General features: G+C 42.9%; 1 long non-coding RNA gene across 1 annotated transcript in view; it reads right to left on the reverse strand.

The window, feature by feature from the left end:
- Window positions 1-8,802: 8,802 nt before the first annotated feature.
- LOC116755653 overlaps window positions 8,803-19,223 on the reverse strand; it is a 52,695-nt gene continuing 42,274 nt past the window's right edge. Inside the window, exons 2-4 of the long non-coding RNA XR_004350416.1 lie at window positions 15,729-15,802; window positions 12,482-12,603; window positions 8,803-8,868 (exon numbers count right to left, since the gene is read on the reverse strand). This is a non-coding gene — a long non-coding RNA (uncharacterized LOC116755653). The remainder of the gene's footprint in view (window positions 8,869-12,481; window positions 12,604-15,728; window positions 15,803-19,223) is intronic.

Here is a 19,223-nt window from a genome sequence, read left to right on the forward strand (position 1 = left end):
TCCCTGGTGGCGCAGTGGTTAAGAATCTGCATGCCAATTCAGGGGACATGGGCTCGACCCCTGGTCCGAGAAGATCCCACATGCTGCAGAGCAACTAAGCCCACGTACCACAACTACTGAGCCTGAGCTCTAGAGCCTGCAACCGCAACTACTGAAGCCCACATGCCTAAAGCCTGTGCTCCGTAACAAGAGAAGCCACCGCAATGAGAAGCCCTAGCACCACAAAGAAGAGCAGCCCCTGCTCACTGCAACTAGAGAAAGCCTGCGCGCAGCAACAAAGACCCAATGCAGCCAAAAATAAAATAAATAAATAAATTTATAAAAATGAATAAGTAAATAAACCTAATTACCCCCCACAGACCCCAGCTCCAAATGCCATCGAATTAGGGATTAGGCCTTCAACAGATGAATTTTGGGGGGACATACAACCAGTCCATGACAGGTGGAGAGGGTCAGGGTTGCCCCCAGCCCTGGTCACCAGCTGTCTGGATGGCATCTCCTGGTGCACCTTCATCCTTGCTGCTTTTTCACCACCACTCACACCCTCTCAGAGCTCTGTTCGGCCAGTGGCCTCAGCGGAGATGCTCCCGGGATCTCACCTCCATGACTGCTTCAGCTACTTGGCCTATGGAGGCTCCGTCTTGGAGGCTGGAACGGTGGGACTCTCCATGTGTTCTTTCCAGAAACCCTGTGCTCTGAATCCTGCAGGACTTTGATTTTCAACCCCAAGCAGCTCTTTTCTCTCAAATGATTATCTCAGTTACATATTTCAAAGATCCGGTTGTAATGCCAAAACTGACCTATGCATTGACCATTTCTGCATCTCTGCTTCCAAGGATGGTGGCCAGACCAAGGAGAGAGGACAGTGAGCAGGGGCAGCCTGGAGGGAAGTGGCAGAGGGATTAAGGGATAAGAGGCCGAGCAACTGATGCTTCCAAATGTATCCTGAGTGCAGTCTTACCTCTGCCTCTAATATTTTCCTACCTTTACCCTGATTTTTATGTTATTCTCTTGAATTTGTGTTCAAGACAGAATTTGTTCAAATATTTTGCAGGTTAAAGTGAGATACAGATAACAAAATGTAACATATCATGGCGGGAGGGGGGTTCACTAAGTTGTAGCTATTAATTATCTCCATTTTACAGCTAATTAATAGTAGGTGCTCACTAAATAGTGGGTATCTTATTATCTCCATTTTTTACAGCAGAGGAAATGAAGAATCCAAGAGTTTAAGTGACTTGTTCAACATAATACAGCTAATGTTTGGGAGGACCAGGAGGGAAAATTCTGCCTCTAAACCCTATGCTTTTTCCACTGTAACAACTTTGTCCCTTTCTAATACTTTTTCAAGTGATTTTATATTCAAGCATCTAGTGGATTTATGAACCTTCCCTACCAGGGTGTTAAGATAGATCTTCAAATGGTATTTCTAAAGAACTTTGAATTTCCCTAGTGAAAATTCTCATTGAAAATAGCTGTATTGTCAGCTCTTAATTATTGGTGACAGTGAGAGACCGGGATAGAGCAGTTGGATGAGATTCATAAGTAATCATCTTTTTTGAGTCAAGAGTCTCAGGCTGCTTATTCCATCACTTCTCCTGCTGGAGCTTCCCACGGGGAGAACCTAGTTTCCCGAGAGGCTGAACTCCCAAGGTTTGAGCTGGGGAGAGTTGTCGTGATCAGACATCTGCATTAATATGGCATGGAAACAGCAATCCAAGAGAACAAAGGAACACGGGTAACTTAAGGAGGGAGTGGAGTGATCCAAGGAAGTGAATTTCAAGACAGTTTTTTAACCAGAAATAAGTGCTCAAATCAATGCGATGAATCTGGTCAGATTCTGCATTACCACACTCACTGTTTTTCTGGATCAGTGTCACCCTTTTTGGAAGGGACATGGGATATCCTTGTCTGTCAGAAAATCTGAAAAGAGACAGTAATCTAAAGAGTTTGTCACTTTTAAATTTTTTATTTCTATTTGGTGAGTTATTGGGCCAATCTCCATTTTTGCACCTAGATCCCCAAGGAAAGTGGGAATAACGGAGATAGCTAGAAACTTGCTGTTTTGTTGTAGAATAGATGTTACCAGAGCCATGAACATTATTAAATACCTACTATGTGCTAGGTAAAGAAAAGTATTGATTACTGCAAGGTAAGAGCAGCCACGCACCCTCTAACATTTAGCGTAAGAGCTTACAAAGGAGCGAAAGTCATCCAACAAGGGAAAAATAAGGGGGGGCTTATACAGTGAATACCATGGAGAAATAAGCAACAAGCCAGAAGTCAGACCAGAACTAGAACCATACATCTGCTCCCTTGATCTCTGATAGAGAAGCTCAAGGTGTCTACCTCTACACTCAGTCGAATACATTAGAATTAGGTATAATCCCATGTTTCCATGACAGTGTAACCAACCAACTCCAGCACATGAGATTGAGTTGGACAAAGACAGATCTGAACCAATTATGATTTCCTGGTACTGGTATGAATATAGAAGTGACAAAAGCAAAATGCCCAGAGGAAGACTGGATGTAGCTCAATGATCTGTGTGTTCACCAGACCTACCTTACCCCAAATAGAGTCTCACCTTTTAGCTGCTCCTCACGGAGTGGTCTCTGAAATTTTGAAGGCTACAGAAGAGATCCCACTTTATTTTTAGATCTGCCCTAGGATGAGGGTTTCTGATCTTCCATCTCTGCAATCTTAGCTGGAACCAGGGAGGCCTCTTTCCTGCTTCATCCTGGCCAACCCCATAATTGGGAACCAGCTCTGAGGTTGGCACCAGAAAGCTTGGGTTTTATTTCTCTGAAATAAATTAACCCCCCAAAATGACACATAAATAGAACAGTGAATGAGGCAGGTAATTGCAAGGCTTCCCCTGAAACACAGCCATTTGCAAACCTCTATCAAATGAGAATAGAGAATTTCCCTGGAAGAAGAAGAGAAGGCAGGGGTATGACCTAACTCTGTGCCTGGAATCTGGGTTCCAGTGACACAGCTTCCACTTCTGGCTACGTTTTTTTAGGGACCTGAGAAGTAGAGTCTAGAAACTATCCTGGAAACTGGAAATTATCCTGGAAAGTAGCCTAAGATCTTCTTTCCCCAAGAAAAAGGCCAAAGGCTCTGTCCCTGCTTATGGACACTGATCATGTTGATTAAGGGGGCTCTAATCCAACTGTTGTCATAAGGTATCCTCACATGGACCAAGGCTCTGGGCTAGAAGAGGAGACATCTCTATCTACCCTACAACAAAGCAGGGAGTCTCTTGCTCTCACTGACATTTACTATCACTGGTCAAAACTGTAGTGGTCCCTTATTTGGAATTCAGACTCAAAAATGGAGATTGTCTCAATAACTGCCCAAATGCCTTGGAGTAGTCAGGCACTGAGAGAAATTAACAAGCAGAAGTTTATCCAAATGGGATCATGAACCAGTTCTTCAAACTCAAAAAAAAAAAAAGAAAGGAGCTCTGAGTCAAATGCATGAAGCCTAAATCTGATTTTCAGAGTGTCAATGGTATAAAATCTGATTATCTATGCATGACTCTACTTTATACCCTTTCTAAAGTCATGTAAACCAGTTAATCGTAGTAATATGAAGTGGGGTTAAATATAGCCTTTCATAGCAATCTATTGTACGTAAGTATCGATAAATCCTTACTTCTCCACTCTGGGCTGGTTCCGGACCTGAGTTCCTCAGTGGTCAAGAATGTTAGGAAACTGGAGACCTTCCCTGGAAAAGGAAGATGAAGAGGAGAAGGAGGAAGAGGAAAAGGATGAAGAAGAACAGGAGCAAGAGGAAGAGATGGAGGAGGAAGAGGAAAATGAGAAGAAGAAAAAGAAGAAAAACTGTTCCTGGTGGAAGGGATCCTTGTTAAATACTCAAGAGGCTGGTACCTCAGAAGCAGGTAGAAAAAGAAAAAGCAGTGATATAGAGTCTAAAGACAAAAGCCTTATGAAAAAGATGAAACCCACACCTGGATCTAAAAAGCCAGGATCTACAAAATGAGGAGCAAGGAGTGGCCTGGCTGAGTGACCGAGGGAGGGCCCAAGAGGCCACAATGCAGAGTGGGCCTTCCTGGGGGTGTGCTGCAGGCACAGGGTATACCCCCACCCCAGACCCCTCCATCTGAGTCTGAATGTGACAAGGGTGTTGAGGGGTCTGGGGGCGACACACACTCCCCTCTCTCTCCATTCTCCAGTTTCAGCAGAACCAGGAGAGAAGAGCCCAACCTCACGGCTATAAGACATTTCCTTTGTGGAAGGGGAGGAGAGTAGCAATTTTTTTATCACAACAGATTAAAAGGTGAAGAAACATGGATAAGAAAAGTTATCTTTAAGACAATGATGATCATATTTGAAGGGTCTTTAGAGAAACACTCTTTTAGGCTCTTTGAGAAACTGACCAGGGAGGCCTGTTTTGTTGCCTTTGTTTCCTCCTGGCAGATTCCCCTGTAGCCAGCCAGACATGAGCTCACTCCAAGAGCTGCCCACTGCCATAGATATTGTGCTGTTGGTGCCCTATGTTCTTTGACATCACCACATTGCAGGTTCCTTCTGCTTACCCCTGTGCCTTGTACATTGCCTGGCATAGGGTAGGCCCTAGGTAAGTATTTGTCAAAGGCCATTAAATAGAATGACGCCTTTATGCATCTCGTCAGTAGTAGAAGATTCCTCCTAGACCCTCATTCTGCAAGTCTGGCTCCAATTGGATTCTATATAAGCCTGTCCCAGCTGGTCAGAGACCACCATCAAGCTGCCCATGAATGGAGTGCCCTGTTGGATACCCCATGTTCTTGGAAGTATTATAATTCTTCATCTTCCATGGTGACCACTCTACACCCTGTTAAATTTCTGACCATCTTGTCTACAGCCCTTCCTTCTTCTCTGACTCCCCTCTTTACCACCATTCTAGGTTCAATGCCTATATGGATGGAGAAAGATAGATAGATAGATAGATTGATAGATAGATAGATAGCACTTTGGTCTTATTACTGTAGAAAAATCAAAAAGAATGAGAGGTGCTACCCACCTCCTCTTCTTCCTCTCAAGAGGGTATGTAAGGCTTTGAGTCCTAGAAACTGTGCTTCTTTTGCCCAAAAAATAGGGTTAAAAGATATTTATTGTTAAAAATCATGTGATCTCAGAGACCAAAAGACCAAAAAAAAGAGTTGTCTGAAAAGAGGACTAGTACCAGAGCTTGGGATTGGGACAGGAGACAGTAACATGACACAGGCAGACCTTAGAGAAGGTTGGAAAGATTACAAGACACAGAGAGTTATGGGAGTTCTGGGAGTAGGAAGGGTCTATATACTGCTCCCTTGCATGCGCATAGGAGGTGTCAGGACCTCAGAGAGCAATGCCTCTGTAGGCTGCATCTAGGTGACTAGAAGATGTAGCTTGGGCTAAGCATGGGCTTAGCCCAAGAACTAAGCATGGGCCTCAGCAAAGGCTGTATGTGCCAGCTTGCACAGAGGCAGCCAAGCTTCAAGGGACTGTGTGGGCTTGAAAATTGGACAGTGTCATTTGAACTAAAGACCAGAGGGTGCCCGGCAAATAGTCCGCACTTTTTAAGATTCTATGACTCACACCTCAAGGAAGGCATAGAGCCGGGGGAAAGGAGCCCCAATTGTGGCTAAGATTGGATTTTCCATTGGCCTGGCAGGATGTGGGCTCAGAATAAAATAGAGTTAGAGGGAAGAAAACTTTCTTTATAACTCACCTTGTAAGTAGAGTAAAATTCATCCTTGTGCTGCCCTCCCAAGCAGCCCTGTACAGCTCAGCCTGGCTGGTCCCAGACATTCCAAGGCAGATCCGCCTTCAATATGCATGAACCAACGCTAGTTAGAAGTTAATATTTCATGGGTTTCCCTTACTATACTGTGGCTTTGCGATGTCAGAGTTTCAAAGCTTTGTCGTGAATGCTGTCTACCAACTTCCCAAGGCCCTCAGCTCTGAGCAGGCACTGAATGCTCAAAGGTACCTCCCTATTTCAGTCACCATTCCTGCCACAAAATTGCAAGCTGCAGCCCTCGGAACAACTTTGTTCTGTCCATGTATTACTTGTCATCTGTAAGGATTGAATCTGATATGTGGTTATAAAGTAATGAGACTGATTTTTAAACAAATCACAGACCTTATGAATCCAGATGAGTGCTGGCCTTCAGTGATGTCACCCTGGGAGGCTGACCACACACTTACAGCAATGAGGCTGCCACTCCAGGCACCAAGACTGGCATTTCTCTATGGAAACTGACTGCAGGGACCATTAGCCAATTACAGAGGAAAATAGAAAATCAGTCCCACCACTTGGTGGCACTAATGGTTCTCAAGTGTGGTTCATTGTTTGTGTGTCAGCCTCCCCTGGTAGCCCGTGTCCTCCTCAAGGTCATGTGTCTCATCCATCATTGCATCGCCCAGGCAGTGTACAGAACCCAGTACAGAGGAGGTACTTCATAAATGCTTGGTGAATAAACAATGGGCTCCTCATTGGCCCAGTGATTTTTTTCCTTCCCCTTTTTTCCATCTTCTCCATTAGATGCTTATTTTTTTTATCCATATCCTCCTTTTCTTGCTGTGTAAGTCACAACAAAAAATACCTAGGGAGGGAGCTAGAATTGGCCACAGAGCACAGAGGGACTGAGGCTTCTGTATCCATCAGGATAGGCTAGACTATGTCATAGTAACCAGCAACCCCCAAATCTCAGTGGTTTAAAAGGGTGAAAGTTCATTGCTACCTCATTGTACAGGTACAAAGTGTAGAGGTAAAGGTAGGGGGCTCTGCTGCATATAGTCAGTTGCCTACCTAGGCCAACAGAAACCACAATACTCTCAGCAGACACTTCAGGGTTCATACAGTACAGGAGGAATGGCAAGGCCAGAGGTGTTCACCCCAGAAATTAAATTCCCTACCTGGAAATAACATAAGTCCACGCACAGCCCACATGACCCACTGGTCTCATGACCTCACTATAAGGAAGGACAGGGAAAAAACTGTCATCCTCCTATGTGACTGGAAGAAGAGGAATACAAGATCAAGATAAGGGTAAGCATTCGAATTCTCTACCACTTCTGGATGTCAGCAAGAGCTGATCAATGAACACATCAAGTGTGGTATATTGTTACGTTAGTGGCCCCTCAGTGGATCATGCCTCCTATTCCTTTTCTTAGTTCATCCTCACATTGACTATGAACTTGGCCAAGTTACTTTCTTTGGCCAATGGGACATCAGCAAATGTAATGCAAGCCAGGGATTTATAAGTGCTTGCACACTGAGGCTTGCTCTCTTGAAATGCCGCCACTACCCTGTACCCTGTAGAAAGTCCAGACTTTCTGCTGGAGAGGCCACACAGAAAAGAATAGAGGTGCCCCTGTGGATAGCCCCAGCCAACTGGAAGATGTGCACGAGGCCATCTCCATCAGCCAGCTCCCAGATGAACTGACAACTGAGTATAATAAGCATATGACTGAACCCAGCCAACATCATGCGGGACAGAGATAAACCATCCAAGCTAAGCCTGCCCAAATTACTGAACCACAGAAGAGTGAGCAAATAAATGGTTCTTGTTTGAAACCACAAAAACGTGGAGTTATTTGTTGTACAGCGTTAGATAACTGCTAATGCAATTCTTATCTAGAAGGGGAGTACTGCCATAACAAAAATCTAAAACATGTGGTATTGGCTTTGTGACAAACCAGAGGATAGGAGCTGGGAAAGCAGTGAATAGATTGTCAGCAGAGGCTGGAGAAATGGTGAACAATCTTTTAGTGTATGCTAAAAATATAGTAAGGAAATTGTTACTAGGAGTTGGGAAAAGGACAATCTATGTTATGTAGTAGCAGAATCATTGGCAAAAATGTTGCCTGCAGTAACTTAAAAGATATAAAGTACCTAATGAACTTATGGATTTAGCTAAGGAAATTTCTAGACACAATGTTGAAGGCATCAACTAGATGCTTCCAGTTGTATATGGTAAGATACCACCAAGAGAGATAAGCCAAAAGAGAATGTGTTCAGTATTCAAGCATATTTTAGGAGAAATGTAGAGAGCCCAGAAATTCCTGGTTTAGAAAAAATCAAACTGTTTTTCATCCCTAGTATCTCCAGCCAGGCAAAAATTCTCAGATAAAAAGTGACCTCAGTATAAAGATCAAATCAGGGGTATGCTTGTAAGACCTCTGAAAGGAAGTGCCTAGGAGACCCTCTCAACTAGATAAAAGGACTTCTGAGAATCTTGAGGGCATTGTCCCACAGCAGCTTGATATGCTCAAAGAGAGGGGTCTGTCTCAAAAAAAAATTATAGATAAAGTTTTGAGGGCATAAAGTTAATCCCGATAATATTCCTAGTAAATGCACAAAAGTTTTGAGAGCTTTATCAATGAAAGCATTACAAGGTTCAACTAAAAGTGAAAGAGATCATTCAAAATGAAAAGAGGCCACTGAACCTCCACTTTCTGCAAGCAGGAATCAGACTGAGAAGGCTACTTAGCTACAGACATGCATAATTTCCTATGTGAAAGAAAATACATCTCAGAGGTTGGAGCTAAGGGCCCAGAGGGAAGAGCCACAGAGAACAATTGGCTAGGTATCCCTCTGAGAGAGCAGAATCGGGTCCTAATCAAGGAACATTTTCTGACCCTTATAGGGGAAACCAACATGTGACCAGCTGGACTTCATAATTTCTGTAAACTAGTGACTGCTTTGTGGTTCCCATCCTATCCACTTTAAATAAGAGTGGCTGTAGTGTCTATCCAGTTCCTTTCTCATTACTGTGTTTTAGGGGTGAAGGGATAGAATACTTACCTTTTAAGTTGAAGAGTTGAAGGTGAAGGTCTCTATATCAAGAGAAGCTTGGTGCTTTGTGTCCACCTAGAGGGGTGGGATAGGGAGGGTGGGAGGGAGATGCAAGAGGGAGGAGATATGGGGATGTATGTATATGTATAGCCGATTCACTTTGTTATACAGCAGAAAGCTAGCACACCATTGTAAAGCAATTATACTCCAATAAAGATGTTAAAAAAAAGAAAAGCTAAAAATTAATAAATAAATAATATTTTAAAAGAGAGAAGCTGCATCTGAAAAGCCATATTTGAGAAGTCTTACCTACGTGATAACCTGGTACAGATCATCATATAATGGTGAATAAACTATTATCCAGCTTGATGTCATAATGAGATAAAACTTTGGGGGGCCTTGGGAAGCGTGAGTGTATTTTGCACATGCCAGGGAGTGATTTGCTGAGGCCAGGGGATAGACTGTCATATACTGTTTCTACAGATGGCCCATTTCTTCCACCCATGCAATGTGACTCTGCAGCTCTCTCCATTGCAATGGGAAACCTATCTCTCCACCCCTTGCATCTCAGCTGGTTCTGTAATTTGCTTTGGCCAATCAAATGTGGCAAAAGTGATATTGTGTGACTTCTGAGCCCTGGCCTCAAAACAGCTGCTATCCTCGTCCTCTTGAAAAGCGACTGTCACCATGTAAAAGAAAAACTGATTATCCTGCCAGGAAGGGAGAGACCATGTAAAGGAGAACCAGAAACCCCAGCCAAAAGCCCTAGCTGGGGGCATGTGAATGAGACCAGGCATGTGAGTGAATCTGTCTTGGGACATCCAGCCTCCATCGAGCTGCTGGATGACTGCAACCACAAAAGTAACCCCCAGCTAAGCCCAGTCCATATTTCAGAACCACGAGCAAATAAATGATTGTTGTTTTAAGCCAATATTTTTTACATGGTTTATGTACAAATAATAACTAGATAATAATAACTAAAGTATAAAGAAATAGACTAATAGTTTAGTTAGTGTATCTGTGCTATATAAAAGCCAACTATCCATAAATAAACACTTTATAATACACAGTCTTATTTGATTTCCTCCCTGATTTGTGTCATAGCTGTTATTATCTCTATCTATAGATAAAGAAACAGAAGCTCGGAGAAGTTAAGTAACTATTCAGGGCCATGCAGCCTGTAAGTGAACCAGGACTCAATTTTTCCAGTTCTAAAAGCCAGGGTGCTACCTGTTTTTAGTAGTTCAAAGTCCTGGGCCAAGAGAAAGGGCATCTCTGGAGACACACTTGAGGAGCCTTATCTGCTTCTGAACCTGATGCAGATCATGAGATAATGGACTTCATGTCTGATGCCATAATGAGAAATAATTTTTTGTTATACCACTGGTGCCTCTTAGATCCTACAATTAGATAACTTCAACATAGTCTAGAAATTCAAACTCCTAGAACTTGAAGACTGGAATTAACAGTTTATCTATGGGCAGGTAGACAAGCATGGAGATGCATGGAGTAGACAGATGTTAATGAGACCAATCACACCCCTGCTTCCAGGCCTTCGCGCTTGCTCTTTCCACTGCATGAACCACTCCCCATGGAACCCATTGCGGATTGAACCTTCCCCTCCTTTAAGTCTCTGTTCTATGTTGCCTTGTCTGTAGGGTCTTCCCTGGCTGCCCCAGACAGACCCATGCACTGTCTATTCCTCTTTCTGGTTTGCTTTGCTCCACAGCACTTACCACCCTCTGACATGCTATTTGTTTTACTGCTTTATTTGTTTATTTATTTGTTGTCTGCCTCTCCCCCACAAGGATGGAAGCTCCATGAGGATAGGGATTTTCATCTTGTCTTACCAGTGCATCCCCAATGCCTAAAACAGTTCCTGGCACTTGGTAGGTGCTCTGTAAATGTGTGCTGAATGAATGAATACATAAACAAAATAGTTTTCACCGGCTCAGTAAGAAAGTTTGGCTTAAAGATGTTTAAATTCTAGAAGCCTCTGTCTGAATATCTGTAAATTCCCTGGCTCTCTGTGAATTCTGTTTTCCGTGCCTTTTGTGAAATCAACCTTCCCTCAGCCTCTGAATTCTAAAGGAAACTGCTGGCCCTCTTGGGATCCTAAGAAATGGGGCTATTCAGTCCCAATTCTCCCAATGTCCTGACCCCAGAATTTCAAGATACTCATTCTTCCCTGTTTTCCTTTCCCCTTTTCCATATGCTTTCCAGGGAGTCCCACGGCCACTGACTCAGCTCTTCTCTAACAAGAGCTTATCTGTGCACATAGAAAGATATACAAAGTGAAGTGATGAAAGGGGGAAAGGTAGAGGCTTCCTCACAGGTTCCAAGCAATGAACGTAGAGAAATGAGCATTCTGAGTGCTCTTCTCCCATAGGACAGGTGGAGCTCCTTGGAAAAACAGTGTGGGCTCTTGAACAGACCCTGCCATAACTGCTTGTTTCTACCACAGTACCTTTGTTTATGCTGTACATACACACACACACACACACACACACACACACACACACCCCTATCTGAAATACCAAACTCTAACCCCAGATCAACCCCATATTTCAGAACACATTTATTCCTTGCTATTTATTCTTACCACACTAACACTGGTTTTTCTCCTTCGGAATGTTACAGCATTTATGGTCCACAGCAATCTATATTAGTCAAGGTCCCAGCAGGAAACAGATGTCACAGTCAGCTGGGATGTTTAAAGAGATGTTTTATAGAAGATCTATTTACAGAGGTGTGAGCAAGGGTTAAAGGAACTGTGTTATTCTGGGTCCTCTGTGAAGAAGATGCCAAGACTAAGATTAAACTTGCAAGGATTTTTCAGGGGAAATATCTATGAGGGGAAAAAATGGGTAGGGTCCAGATAAAGCTAGAAGAACAGTCAGACCATGATGGAAGTTTGACCCTAAAGGGAGGCCAGAGGAATAGAATGTTGGGTAGAAGTATCCTAAAGGATGATACAATCTGAGGAAATTTTAGGAGTCCTCCAGCCAATGTCGGTCATCAGAGGATCTTGTGTCTCCCAAGAATGGACCTTCCTTACTATACCTGCAACACTCATTCATTGACTGGGAGCAGCCCACGGGAAGTGGAGCCTCAGTGCAAATGTGGTGGTGGGCTTTACAACTAGCACCCTTAGGCATCTGTGCTCCCTGTAGTTGGAGGTCTGCAAGGCTTATTCTCATGGTCACCACAGCCTATCCCTTCCACCAAACAAATCTACTTCTCTACAAGATTTGGGCAGCAGCTCCCCCATGGTTCCAGGGGGCCTTTTTTCCTGAGGGGGAATCAGAAGAGGGAGGTTAGCAGGGTGAATTACTGCTCCCATCTTTGCAATTGACTGTGGGGTCAGAACAAATACCACCCTCTCCCTGCTCCACTACCCTTTTTTAAATTTTCCTCAAGCTCAGCTATGACTCATCAAGATTTTGCCAGGTCTTGCTGGCTTCCCTGGTGGTGTGACCTAAACCTTCATTCCTGAGGGTTATGAACTCATGATAATCACTCATCTCAGGCCAGGGTGATTGCATGTGTCCATTCATACTTACAATGTGGCAAAGGAGCACAAGGAGAGACCCAAGTGGATCACCCAGTGTGTTAGTCAGCTCAGGCTGCTTTAAACAAAATACCACAGACTGGGGGGCTTAAACAATATAAATTTTTATCTTCTCACAGTTCTGAAGAGTGGAAGTCCAAGATCAAGATGACAGCAGGTTTAGTGTCTGATGAGAGCTCTTCCTTTTGTTGTAGACAGCCACCTTCTTGCTGTTTACTCCTATGGCTTTTCCTCGGTACCTGCACATGAAGAGACAGAGCTTTCTGGTGTCTCTTCTTGTAAGGATAAGAGTCCAGTCAGATCAGGACCCCATCTTTAAGACCTCATTTAACCTCAATTACTTCTTTAGAGACCCCTATTTCCAGACACAGCCACACTAGAGGCTAGAGCTTCAACATATGGATTTTGGAGGGACAGGTTTAGTTACTAACATCTGGATTCCGTGTGTCTTCTTTCCTGCCACTATTGTGTAAAAGCAGAGCTGCATCTTCCTGCTGGTCAAAGTCACTTGCCCCTGTAAGCGTAGTGACTCCTTTCCTTGCCCGTTGTCTCTGGGCACAATGAACCTAATGTGCCCTGACAGCATCTGCAAGTTGTATTTCAATGGTACACTTGCTGTGACCCATGACAAGGGTTCACCTCTTTAGCAATCCTCCAACCTGCAGAACCCAAAGCTGCAGGGACAAGGCATATAACATCCCCCCATGGGTCATTGGTATGATGGTAAATTTGGCCACCCCTGCTGCTACTCCTTGGTTCCTGGACCCTTGAATTCTTATTGGAGACGGAACAACACATAAGAGTCACTGACTTAATAAATATTCTTCATCCTGAATGATGGCATCCAATCGCTTCAGAATGTTTCCTCTAAGCTAGGGCTTCCGTGGTACTGATAGGCTATTCTAGTGTTCCATGAGGATGGCTGCCTCTGAGTATGTAGTATGTAATAAAACAAATATATCTGCTAGTTGTGGTCCCAGTCTCACACTTTCTTCAATGTGAAGTGGATCTTCTGATTGTATGCTGTACTGTTTGGGGTTCCATACCTATGGATCAGGCATTCTATAAACACCTAGATAGTAATTCTGGCTGAGGTTTTGCTGGTAGGAAAGGCAAACCCATACCAGCAAAGATATTTATCCATGTGAGAAGGAATCATTGACGCTTTCAAGGTGGAAGCAGGCCAATGTAGTCAACTTGCCATTAAATGGTCAATTGGTTTCCTTGAGGACTAGTGCCAGGATGAATTGGTTTCTTTTGTTAACAGTTGGGACATTCAGAAGCAACAGTAGCTAGATCAGCCTTGGTAGGTGGAAGTCCATGCACTTGGGTCCACACATATCTTCCTCTCTGATACTGTGGCCACTCCACTTATGAGCCCATCATACCAGCCATCAGTTGTTGATGATGAAGGCTGGCTAAGGTTCACAGACCAAGTCATTTGATCTGCTTGGTTATACAGTTGATGGTGGACACTTACTTGTGAGTGCAAGTGCAATACAAAAATCTTCACACATCATGCCCACTCCTACATGTCCACCACATGCCTCCACCCCAGACCTCCTTGTCTGTGTTCCTCTATTCCTTTTCTTTTCTGACCCCAGACCAGGCCATAAGCTATCCACTTTGGGCCACTTTTCCTTTCCTACAAAGAAGATGATCAGGTACACTGCTTGTAGTTCCACTGGGAAGACTTTCCCCTCTTTACTCTCTTTTAGGGACAACGCTGAATGTGGGAGAAATGCAGCTGCTGTCAATTTTGACTTACACACATGTACTGAGTTAATCTATCTGTAAACCAAGCTCAGGCTTTTTCCTCCTCTTCCAGCTGGTCATAAGTGATTCTCCTCTATGGCCATAAGCACAAGTCAGAGAAGAACATTGATCCAACTGTAATGGGTGACAAGCAGGTCTGGGCTACCTAAACGTGCAGGTTAGTTATGCCCTCTGGTCCTACTAGGGCTCAACCTTAGATGTACTATTTCCAGACCACAATGGATGCCTGCTGGACCTGCCTGGCTTTATGGTTTGGAGGTCTGACAGAACCCAGCTCATAATGGGCAGTTCCAGACACATTGTCACTTGATGATTATGGCCAAGTACTCTGCTTCTATCAGGTTACAGTAATGTGCCAAGAGCTATTTCTCAAAGGGTGCATAATTCTCCACTGAAGACAGCATGACTTTGCTCCAGGATCCCAGGGGCCTGCATTGTGATTCTCCCACTAGAGTTTACCATAAGCCAAGGTCACCCCACCTACCCTTCCCTCCTCCAGCCAAGTCTCTGGCCCCTTTCATCTTATTTATTTACCTCAAGACTCTATGCATTGACTTATATAACATTCTATTAGTTTGCTGGGGCTGTCATAGCAAAATACCATAAACGAGCTGGTTTAAACAACAGAAACTTATTGTCTCACATTTATGGAGGATAGAGGTCCAAGATCAAGGTGTGAGTAGGGTTGGTTCCTTCTGTAAGCTCTGTGGGAGAATCTGCCCCATGCCTCTTCCTTAGCTTCTAGTGGTTTGCTGGCAATCTTTGCCATTCGTTGCCTTGTAGAAGCATCACCGCAATCTCTGTCTTTATCTTCACATGGCATTCCTCCTGTGTGTGTGTCTGTGTCCAAATTTCCCCTTTTCATAGGGACACCAGTCATTTTGGATTAGACACCCATCCTACTCCAGTATGACCTCATCTTAACTAACTACATCTGCAGCAGTCTTATTTCCAAATAAGGTCATACTCTGAGGCATTAGAGTTAGGACATCAATATATGAATTGTGTGGGACACAGTTCAACTCATAACAAACATCTTGATGTTCTCTCCTCATTGAACACCCCTCTCTGATGCTTCCTTCCTCCTGGGATGAGGATAACTGCCTCTTACATCATCCAAACACTGTCATTCATTGAATCTGAACCACTCAGTTGGGATGGTAGTGAGCATGAGGCCCAAGAAGCAGCCTTCCCACTGACCCTCACATACTCATGACAGGCCCCGCCCTTGCCAGACTCTCTCAATCTCAAGACAACAGGGTGTCCTGAAGCCTGTCACTCTTCCTGACTTCAGCACATCCAGTTCCTCACTGAAGCCCTCACTCCAGACTTGGCTTTGACACACCACATTTCACATTTTCCTCACTGGACAGAGCATGAAAAGACACTTTTTAAAGAAGCTGTGTCCTCCCCAAGAAACACTGACTGGACATAGCTGTGAAAGAGCCCAGATGACTTCAGGACCCCAGATTCTTTCATCACTCTCATCAGGCCTTTGGAAACTCACAATTCTACCCTGCCCCTAAACATCCCTATAAACAAGTAGCACAATATAATAAAGAGAGCACTGAGCTTGGAGTCAGGATACCTGTGGTGCAACCAGACTCTGTCATTTAGCGCCCAGTTGGCCTTAGGTGAGTCACTTCACTTCCTGGTTCTCACCTGTAAAGCAAATAGGCAGATGAGTGACTATTAGATGATCTCTAAGTTGCCTTCAAGCATGAATGACCTAAGGTTCATTAACCACCAGCCCAGCTGGGGGTTAACTTGTCCAAAGAGAGAGGAATGTATTTTCTTAGATAGGACAGCTTATTTGAAAATGTCCCTTTTCCTCAATATGACTAATTATTAGAGAAATGCAAATCAAAACTACAATGAGAAAAAAAAAAAACAAACAAACAAACAAAAAAACTACAATGAGGTATCACCTCACACCAGCCAGAATGACCATCATCAAAAAATCTACAAACAATAAATGCTGGAAAGGGTGTGGAAAAAAGTGAACCCTTATACACTGTTGGTGGGAATGTAAATTGGTACAGCCACTATGGACAACAGTATGGAGGTTCCTTACAAAACTAAATATAGAACTACCATGTGATCCAGCAATCCCACTCCTGGGAATATATCTGGAGAAAACCATAATTCAAAAAGATACATGTACCACAATGTTCATTGCAGCACTATTTACAATAGCCAAGACATAGAAACAACCTAAAAGTCCATCAACAGAGGAATGGATAAAGAATATGTGGTACATATGTACAATGGAATATTAATCAGCCATAAAAAAGAAAAAAATAATGCCATTTGCAGCAACATGGATAGACATAGAGATTGCCATACTGAGTGAAGTAAGTCAGACAGAGAAAGACAAATATCATATATCATTGCTTATATGTGGAATATTTTTAAAAATAGTACAAATGAACTTATTTACAAAATGGAAATAGAGTCACAGATGTAGAAGAGAAACTTATGGTTACCAGGTGGGGAAAGGGGGTGGGTATCGATAAATTGGGAGATTGGGATTGACATATACACACTACTATATATATATACTCAATAACTAATAAGGACCTACTGTATACCACAGGGAACTCTGCTCAGTACTCTATAATGACTATATGGGAAAATAATCTTAAAAAGAGTAGGTATATGTATATGTATATCTGATTCACTTTACAGTACAACTGAAACTAACACAACATTGCAAATCAACTATACTCCAATAAAAATTTCTTTAATATTTTTAAAAATTAGGGAATTCCCTGGCAGTCCAGTGGTTAAGACTCCATGCTTTCACTGATGAGGGCCAGGTTCAACCCCCGGTCAGGGAACTAAGTTCCCACAAGCCTCACGGCAAAGCCAAAAATAAAATACTTTTTAAATCCTTTACATTTTTAAATTAAAACAAAACTTTTTAAGAAAAAAAAGAAAAGAACTTGTCCCCTTTCTCTGAAAGTAATAGTGAAACAGGATAGAAGACACGTTGGTTCATATTGAAAATTCAGGGGGGAAACCTTCAAGATGCCAAAGGAGTAAGACATGGAGATTACCTTCCTCCCCACAAATACATCAGAAATACACCTACATGTGAAACAACTCCTACAGAACACCTACTGAATGCTGGCAGAAGACCTCAGACTTCCCAAAAGGCAAGAAACTCCCCACATACCTGGATAAGGCAAAAGAAAAAACAGAAACAAAAATTAGGGATGGGACCTGCACCTCTGGTAGGGAGCTGTGAAGGAGGAAAAGTTTCCACACACTAGGAAGCCCCTTCACTGGCGGAGACAGGGGATGGCAGGGGGGGAAGCTTCAGAGCCTCAGAGGAAAGCACAGCAACAGGGGTGCAGAGGGCAAAGCAGAGAGATTCCTGCACAGAGCATCAATGCAGACCAGCATTCACCAGCCTGACAGGCTTGTCTGCTCAACTGCTGGGGTCAGGTAGGGGCTGGGAGCTGAGGCTCAGGCTTTGGAGATCAGATCCCAGGGAGAGGACTGGGGTTGGCTGCATGAACACAGGCTGAAGAGGGCTAGTGTGCCACAGCTAGCTGGGAGGGAGTCCGGGGAAAAGTCTGGAACTGCCTAAGATGCAAGAGACCATTGTTTTGGGGTGTGGGAGGAGAGGGGATTCAGAGCACCGCCTAAATGAGCTCCAGAGACGGATGCGAGCTGCAGCTATCAGTGTGGACAACACTAACAGTAACATAAACAAAAAAGTAACATAAACAAAATTGATAAACCATTAGTCAGACTCATCAAGAAAAAAAAGGGAAAAGACTCAAATCAATAGAACTAGAAATGGAAAAGGAGAAAAACAGCTGACTGCAGAAATACAAAGGATCAAGAGAGATTACGAAAAGCAACTATATGCCGATAAAATGGACAACCTGGAAAAAATGGACAAATTCATAGAAAAGCACAATCTTCTGAGACTGAACCAGCAAGAAATAGAAAAAATAAACATACAAAACACAAGCACTGAAATTGAAACTGTGATTAAAATTTTTCCAACAAACAAAAGACCAGGACCAGATGGCTTCACAGGCGAATTCAATCAAACATTTAGAGAAGAGCTAACACCTATTCTTCATAAATTCTTCCAAAATATAGCAGAGAGAGGGACACTCCCAATCTCATTCTACGAGGCCACCATCACATGATACCAAAAACAGAAAAATATGTCACAAAGAAACAAAACTACAGGCCAATATTATTGATGAACATAGATGCAAAAATCCTCAACAAAATACTGGGAAACAGAATAGAACAGCACATTAAAAGGATCATACACCATGATCAAATGGGGTTTATCCCAGGAATGCAAGGCTTCTTCAATATATGCAAGTCAATCAATGTTATACACCATATTTAAAAATTGAAGGATAAAAAGCATATGATATTCTCAAAAGATGTAGAAACAGCTTTTGACAAAGTTCAACACCCATTTATGATAAGAACCCTCCAAAAAGTAGGCATAGGGGGAACTTACCTCAACATAATAAAGGCCATATATGACGAACCCCCAGCCAACATCGTTCTCAATGGTGAAAAACTGAAACCATTTCCTCTAAGATCAGGAACAAAACAAGGTTGTCCATTCTCACCATTATTATTCAACATAGTTTTGGAAGTTTTAGCCACAGCAATCAGAGGAAAAAAACGAAATAAAAGGAATGCAAATTGGAAAAGAATAAGTAAAACTGTCACTGTTTGCAGACGTCATGATACTATATAAAGAGAATACTAAAGATGCTACCAGAAAACTACTAGAGCTAATCAATGAATTTGGTAAAGTAGAAAGATACAAAATTAATGCACAGAAATCTCTTGCATTCCTACACACTAATGATGAAAAATCTGAAAGAGAAATTAAGGAAACACTCCCATTTACCATTGCAACAAAAAGAATAAAATACCTAAGGATAAGCCTACCTAAGGAGAGAAAAGACCTGTATGCAGAAAAGTATAAGACACTAATGAAAGAATTAAAGATGATACAAACAGATGGAGAGATATACCATGTTCTTGGATTGGAAGAATCAACATTGCGAAAATGAGTATACTACCCAAAGCA

Source organism: Phocoena sinus, chromosome 6 (assembly GCF_008692025.1).
Source record: "Phocoena sinus isolate mPhoSin1 chromosome 6, mPhoSin1.pri, whole genome shotgun sequence".
Taxonomy (NCBI): domain Eukaryota; kingdom Metazoa; phylum Chordata; class Mammalia; order Artiodactyla; family Phocoenidae; genus Phocoena; species Phocoena sinus.